The sequence below is a fragment of the Mus caroli genome, chromosome 3, assembly GCF_900094665.2.
Source record: "Mus caroli chromosome 3, CAROLI_EIJ_v1.1, whole genome shotgun sequence".
Taxonomy (NCBI): domain Eukaryota; kingdom Metazoa; phylum Chordata; class Mammalia; order Rodentia; family Muridae; genus Mus; species Mus caroli.
In genome coordinates this window covers 12,702,226-12,710,614 of record NC_034572.1, presented here as the reverse complement: position 1 = coordinate 12,710,614, position 8,389 = coordinate 12,702,226, and positions in this window count along the sequence as shown.

Below are 8,389 nucleotides of genomic sequence, written 5' to 3'. Positions count from 1 at the left end.
CTAACATATTGTATATCTCTAGATTTACTACTTAAAATTAACCAAATATATACAAAATCTTCAACTGAAAGCATTTATGAAATACACAATGGAATTTTATAGTTGTTACATCCTTCTATATTTTTCTGTCATCACAAGAAGAGAAGAATGTCAGTTTCAGGGGATATGACTTGCTCACATGATAGAAATGTAAAAGAAAAACTTGCCAGCTCTCAATGGCACTGATGATATAAAGAATCCATATTTACACAAATTAGTTTACAAACTCGGTGATGATAAACTAAGAGAGAATGCATAAAATGAAAATGAAGAAGAACAAAAAGAAGATACTTAAGTCTCTAGAGGAAAGGAAAGCAAAATAATTGGTAAAAATCTTAACATGCAAAGAAAAGAACAACCTAATATAAGGGTAGCAAGGCACTTTACAAGATCAGACTTTGTATAAGACTAATAAAAGTTTAGAGTGAGGAAGTTAACAGTGTTGTATAGGTCAATATCTGTATACATAAACCATTAATAAGATTACAAATATATAATCTAATATACAATTATATAATCTAACATCTAGTATATATTATATAACATGTATAATTATAATATCATATAGTATAATAAATATAATAATATAAAATATACTATTACATATTTTATTATATAATATAAAATAATATGATATATAGTATACTATAATGATACAATGATTACTAATATATTATAATATATAACCTAACATATACATACATTTACATATCACATAGGATATATCACATATTATATATTATATATATAATCTAATATATAATATACTACACATACTCAAACATATACACACACCTCACATTTATACACATACATATGTACACATATTGTGGACTATAGTTAATGTATATATGTGTGTGTGTTAATGCATTTATATATATATGTTAGATTATATATCTAATTTTATATATTTTATGAAACACAAAATTCTTAAGTTTCTTCCACGTTTGGATGAGAATTGTGACATTTAATTATGATTTGAAGATTTACCATCAAATTTCAAGATTGAAAGTCAATTAAGTGATGCCATCAAACACAACATATACACCATAAACACATACACATGTGAACACAAGCATCTCACACCCCACATTCACAAACATACACATGTGCTCAGACAATGAGTACTATAATTTATCATAAGACTTTAATGTGTTAAAAGGGAAAAAGCATTATTAGTCCAAATATTCCACAACCTTATCAATTAAAAAAAAAGTCAATGACTAAGTAAGTTGATAATTAATATTAAAATACATAGGAATAGAGTTTAGAGAAATTAGTTCAAATATTTTTTTCTTCTATATCAGAATTAGATTGGATCTTGAGAAAATTATGGCAATGATATATTCAGTTTTATGTGTGAAGAACACCTTTAAAGATCATACTCATAGATAAGTGGACAATTTGTTTCATATTCCTCATGATCTGACTTCAGATGGGAAAAAAACAAAACAAAGAAAACTTGTGAAAATATATCTTAATAGCAAGCTTTTATTCAACATCTTAGTGTAAAGCTCTAAGATAGAGTACACTGCCTGCACACAGTGCGATTGTTTCTAATAGAAGGCTGTTGTTACTTATTCTTTCTAGTCTATAGCTTGCTATTTTAATGTAATTTAACTTTTCTGACTAAAAAAACAACTAATATAAAAGTACATACCCTATGACATGTAGAAGCAAACATGGATGATCAAATGGTCATTGAAGAACAAATCAGAGATGGCAACACACATAGGTCATATGGGTTCTACTCTCACCATGGGCTTCTGCTTATACAGGTGACACCTATAATTATAATCACCCTGGTTATGGTGGTTAGAGAAAGAGTTATTTGGATAATGTGGTTGCTACTGCCATGCATACAGCTATCAGAGACTCGTGAAGGCTAAAGCCTCAGACTAAGATACTTTTTAGTGATTTTTTTTTAAATATATTTCACATTTGTAGAATGGTGATGAGTTGCCACTTAGTCCTGATTATAGTGTTCTTTGCCTTACAGAAGCTTTTCAATTTTATGAGATACTATTTGTATATAGTTGATCTTAGAGCTTGGGCTATCTGTATTCTGTTCAGGAAATTTATCTCTGTGCCTATGTTTTTGAGGCTCTTTCCCACTTTTTCTTCTATTAGATTCAGTGTACCTGGTTTTATGTCGAGGTCTTTGATCCATTTGGTCTTGAGCTTTGTACAAGGAGATAAGAATGGATCAATTTACATGTTGGAGCATCTTCTGGGTATATGCCCAGGAGTAGTATAGCTGGGTTCTCAGGTACCATTGTATCCAATTTTCTGAGGGATGGTCAGATTGATTTCCAAAGTGGTTGTACCAGCTTGCAATCCCACCTGCAATGGAGGAGTACCCCTCTTTTACCACATTCTTGCCAGCATCTGCTGTCACCTGAGTTTTTGATCTTAGCCATTCTGTGTGGTGTGAGGTAGAATCTCAGGGTTGTTTTGATTTCATTTTCCTGATTATTAAGGATGTTGAACATTTCTTTAGGTGTTTCTCAGCCATTCAAGTTTCCTCAGTTGAGAATTCTCATTTAGCTCTGTTTCTCATTTTCTAATAAGGTCATTTGGTTCTCTGGAGTCTAACTTCTTGAGTTCTTTGTATATATTGGATATTAGCCCTCTATCAGATGCAGGACTGATAAAGACCTTTTCCCAATCTGTTGGTTGCTGTTTTGTCCCATTGACAGTCTCCTTTCCCATACAGAAGCTTTGAAATTTTATGAGGTCCCATTTGTCGATTCTTGATCTTAGAGCATAAGCCATTGGTGTTCTGTTCAGGAAAATTTCCCCTGTGCCCATGTGTTCAAGGCTCTTTCCCACTTTCTCTTCTATTAGATTCAGTGTACATGGTTTTATATGGAGGTCCTTGATCCACTGGGACATGAGTGTTGTAAAAGGAGATAAGAATGGATCAATTTGTACTCTTCTACATGTTGACCTCCAGTTTGCCAAGCAATATTTGTGGAAAATGCTGTCCTTTTCCACTGTATGGTATGAACTCCTTTGTCAAAGAACAAGTGACCATAGGTGTATGGGTTCATTTCTGGGTCTTCAACTCTATTCCACTGATCTACCTGCCTGTTACTGTACCAATACCACTAAGTTTATATCAAAATGTACAGCTTGAGGTCAAGGATAGTGATTCCCCTAGGTCTTTTACTGATGAGAATAATTTTTGATATCTTGGTTTTTTTTTTTCAAATGATTTTGAGAATTTCTCTTTCTAACTGTATGAAAAATTAAGTTGCAATTTTCATAGGGATTACATTGAATCTTTAGATTGCTTTCAGCAAGATGGTCATTTTTATTATATTGATTCTGCCAATCCTTGAGCATGGGAGATCTTTCCATCTTCTGAGATCTTCTTTAATTTCTTTCTTCAGAGACTTGAAGTTCAGTCATATAGATCTTTCACTTGTTTGGTTAGAGTAACACCAAGGTATTTTATATTGTTTGTGGTTATTATTAAGGGTGACATTTCCATAATTTCTTTTCAACCCATTTATCCTTTGAGTATAGAAGGCTACTGATTTGTTGGAGTTATTTTTATATCAGGCCACTTTGCTGAATTTGTTTATCAGTTGTAATAGTTCTCTGGTGGAATTTGGGGGGGGACATTATGTTCATAACAGCCATGTTTATAATAGCTAGAAGCTGGACACAACCCAGATGTCCCTCAATAAAGAAAGGAATACAGAAAATGTGGTACATTTACACAATGGAACACTACTCAGCTATTAAAAACAATGACTTCATGAAATTCGCAGGCAAATGTATGGAACTTGAAAATAACATTCTGAGTGAGGTAACTCAGTCACAAAAGAACATACATGCTATATACTCACGGATAAGTGGATATTTGCCCAATAGTTCAGAATACCCAAGATTCGATTCACAGATCATATTGAGCCCAAGAAGAAGGAAGAACAAAATGTGGATGCTTCAGCGCTTCTCAGAAGGATGAACAAAATACTCACAAGAGGTAATATAGAATCAAAGTGTGGAGCAGAGACTGAAGAAAAGGCCATCCAGACACTTCCCCACCTGGGGATCCATCCCTTTTACAGCCACCAAACCCAGATTCTATTGTGGACACCAGGAAGTACTTGCTGACAGATGCTTGAAAGGGCTGACTCTTGAGAGTATCTGCCAGAGCCTGACAAATATCGAGGAGGATGCTTGCAGCCAACGATGGGACTAAGCTTGGGGTCCTTGATGGAGGAGTTGGAAAAGGTACTGAAGGAGCTGAGGGGTTTTGCGGCACCGTGGTGGGAGTAACCTTGTCAACTGAACAGATCACCCCTGGTGCTCCTGGGTACTGGGCCACCAAGCAAAGAATACACATGAAAAGAATACCCATGGCTCTGTCTGAATATGTGGCAGAGGATGGCCTTGTTGGATATCAGTGGGATCTCTGATGGATTTTTTTGGGATCACATAAGTATACTATCGTATCATCTGCAAATAGTGATATTTTATTTTTCCTTTCCAATTTGTGTCCCTTTAACTGCCTTTTGTTGTCTAATTGCTCTGGCTAGAACTTCGATTACTATATTAAATAGATAGGGAGAATATGGGCAGCCTTTTGTAGCTCTTGATTTTAGTAGGATTGTTTCATGTTTCTCTTATTTTAGTTTGATGTTGGCTCTTGGTTTGCTGTATGTTGCTTTTATTATGTTTAGGAATGGGCCACCCATCCTCAAAAAATATCAGTCCATAATTGTTCCTTTCTAAAGGACATAGAAGGACAATGAGTGGAGCAGAGACTGAAGGAAAGGCCATCGAGAGACTGCTCTACTTGGGCGTCTATCCTATATGCAGACATCAATCCCAGACCTTGTTGAGAGGACCCTGATACAGCTGTCTCCTCAGAAGATCTGCCTGACTAATACAATTGTATAGGTTTGCAGCCAACCATCAGACTGAGCATGGGTACCCCAATGGAGGAGTTAGAGCTTCAAAACACTAAACCACCAACCAAAGAGTACACACGGAGTGGCCCAATGCCCCAACCACATATGTAGCAAAGGATGGACTTATCAATAGGAGGGTGGCCCTTGGTCCTGTGAAGGCTCGATGTCCCAGTGTAGCGGATTTTGAGGGTGGTGAGGTGGGAGTAAGTAGGTCAGAGAGCACCTTCATAAAAGCAGGGGGAGGGGGAATGGTGTAGGGGTTTAGGGAAAGGAAACCTGGAAGGGGGATAACATTTGATATGTAAATAAATAAAATAACCAAGAAAAAAGAAAGAAGAATGGTAGTATTCACCAACATGTATGTTAGTGTATACCATTCTTCAACACAACTTGATTTTCATATATACTTTTCCAATAACCTATAAATGGAATGTAAAGACAAAACCTTTAATTCTTAAACAATTGTCAGAAATCCTCACTCTTAAATGTTTTATCCATTGTTGTTCCTCTATTAGCCTCTGCCACATTTACCAATAGTAACACTCTGACTCCAGTCCAAATCATGTGTTTCTAATTTAAAGACCTGCACTTTGCAACCACTCAAATCATACTGCATGTGTTATTGTACTTTTTATATTATTTCTTTACCACAGTTATTAAATAAATACTAATTTCCACAGAACAAAGTGCCTTTTAGAGCAATATAAGAATATAATTCTATTTTCAATATTCATTGCTTGAAAAACAGCATGTTCCAAGCTTTAAATGATGTGGAGTCATGTAATGATTGAATACATGAAGCTTAAAGCAGTGTCATATAACTCTTTTCTTACACTATAGGCAAAGTTTTATTAAGTGACTATTTTACTCAACATTTCTAATTATTTATTATTTAATTATTTGTATGGAGGGCTATATGACCTTTGAGAAGATCAGAGGTTGAAATCCAGAGAATCTGTCTGTTTCTCTTGTCCTTATGTGTTTGATATAGGCCTCTTACTGTTTTGGAAGCTTGCTGTTTCAGCTTGAGTGGCCATCCAGAGAGCTCCTAGAGGTCCTCCCTCTATGTCATGACCTCCTCTTCTTCTCTGGGACTAGGAAAAGCTGCCTCCATATCTTCACCCAACTATAAGCTTCTGCTGTCTTTATTTATCCAATCAAACTATTAGGGAAACGATTAGAGATTAGAGAAACTCCACCTACATCTCACCTTGCAGGATCAGATGGGGAAGCAGATAGGAATCTGAAGACATGTAGGTCTCTTGGGGCACCAGCAGGCCAAGAAGGATGGGGCAGGATATTCTTCGCCCAGCCTTTGAGTTATCTGGTCAGAATAAAAATAGAAAAGTCTCAGTGTTTTTCTTCTACGGAGCTAATGGGAGCTGGATGAGACAACCATTGCCAGTACTGTCCAGAGAGCAAACAAAAACCAGAGTGTGTTGGCGAAGCTAACAGGGAGGTGGAAGGAACAGTGTTGTGCACCAGACAAGAAGCAAGCAGAGACTGGGAAGTAAGCTAGCCTCAGAGCAGAGTGAGACTGGGGTGGTCGTTGGTGGCTTGGTGGAGCTAGCAGAGCGAGGTTGAAAGAGCTTGAGCAGAGCTCCAAAAAAGGGGAAACATGCTTCATAAAATTACATGCAGGATGTCTCTGTGTGTGTGTGTGTGTGAGAGAGAGAGAGAGAGAGAGAGAGAGAGAGAGAGAGAGAGAGAGAGAGAGAGAGAGAGAGAGAGAGAGAGAGAGAGAGAGAGAGAGAGAGAGAGAGAGAGAGAGAGATGCATATATGATACCTGAGGAGGTTAGAAGAAGGTATCAGATCACCTGGAACTGACATTATGGATGTGTGTGAGGCATTATGTGTGTGATGGTCCTGAAATGAGATCTTCTGGAGCATAATAATTGTTCTTTATCACTGAGAAATCTCTTTTGCTCCACTATTTTAAAAACATAAATATAATATTGTTTTTCCCTGCTAAATCTTCTCCTCCCATCACCTCCCATTCCTCATCCCTTTACTCTCTCTCAAATTCATAGCTTATTTTACTTTAATTATTATTGTCACATATACACAAACATACACATATATGTATTCACATATTATTACAAGTAATATACATACTTTTAAGGAAATGGAAAATATTATGATAGCCTATGCTATTTCAAATAGTCAAAGAACCAGCTCCTCCTTTGGTTGATTCTTTGAATAGTTCTTCTTCTTGATTTTGACCCTGAGTTTGATTGTCAGGAGGAATTTCTTTTCTGGTCCAGTCTATTTGGAGTTCTGTAGGCTTCTTGTATGGTCACAGGAATCTCTTTCCTTAGTTTTGGGAAGTTTTTTTTTCTATAATTTTGTTGAAGATATTTGCTGGCCCTTTAAGTTGAAAATCTTCATTCTAATCTACTCCTATTATCTGTAGGTTTGGTCTTCTCCTTGTGTCCTGGATTTCCTGGATGTTTTGAGTTAGGATCTTTTTGCATTTTGCATTTTCTTTGATTGTTGTGCTGATGTTCTTTATGGAAACTTTTGCAGCTGAGATTCTCTTTTCCATATCTTGTAATCTCTTGCTGATGCTCAAACCTATGTTTCCAGATTTCTATCCTACGGTTTTCTCTATTGTGTCTACTTCCCTTTTTAGGTCTAGTATTGTTTTTTTCATTTCCCTCACCTGTTTGGATGTATTTTCCTGTTTTTCTTTAAGGACTTCTACCTGTTTGGTTGTGTTTTCCTGTTTTGTCTTTAAGGACTTGTAACTCTTTAGAACTGTTCTCCTGTATTTCTTTAAGTGAGTTATTAAAGTCCTTTTTAATGTCCTCTACCATCATCATGAGATATGCTTTTAAATCCAGGTCTAGTTTTTCAGATGTGTTGGGGTGCCCAGGACTGGGCGAGGTGGGAGTGCTGCGATCTGATGATGGTGAGTGGTCTTTGTTTCTGTTAATAAGATTCTTTTTTTTCCTTTTTTAATATTTTTTATTAGGTATTTTCCTCAATTACATTTCCAATGCTATCCTAAAGGTCCCCCATACAATCCCCCCACACCCGTACCCACCAACTCCTACTTTTGGCCCTGGCATTCCCCTGTACTGGAGCAAATAAGTTTGCATGACCAATGGGCCTCTCTTTCCATTGATGGCCGACTAGGCCATCTTTTGATACATATGCAGCTAGAGTCAAGAGCTCCGGGTTACTGGTTAGTTCATATTGTTGTTCCTCCTAAAGGGTTGCAGATCCCTTTAGCTCCTTGGGTACTTTCTCTAGCTCTTCCATTGGGGTCCCTGTGATACATCCAATAGCTGACTGTGAGCATCCACTTCTGTGTTTGCTAGGCACCAGCATAGTCTCACAAGAGACAGCTATATCAGGGTCCTTTCAGCAAAATCTTGCTAGTGTATGCAATGGTGTCAGCATTTGGAGGCTGATTATGGG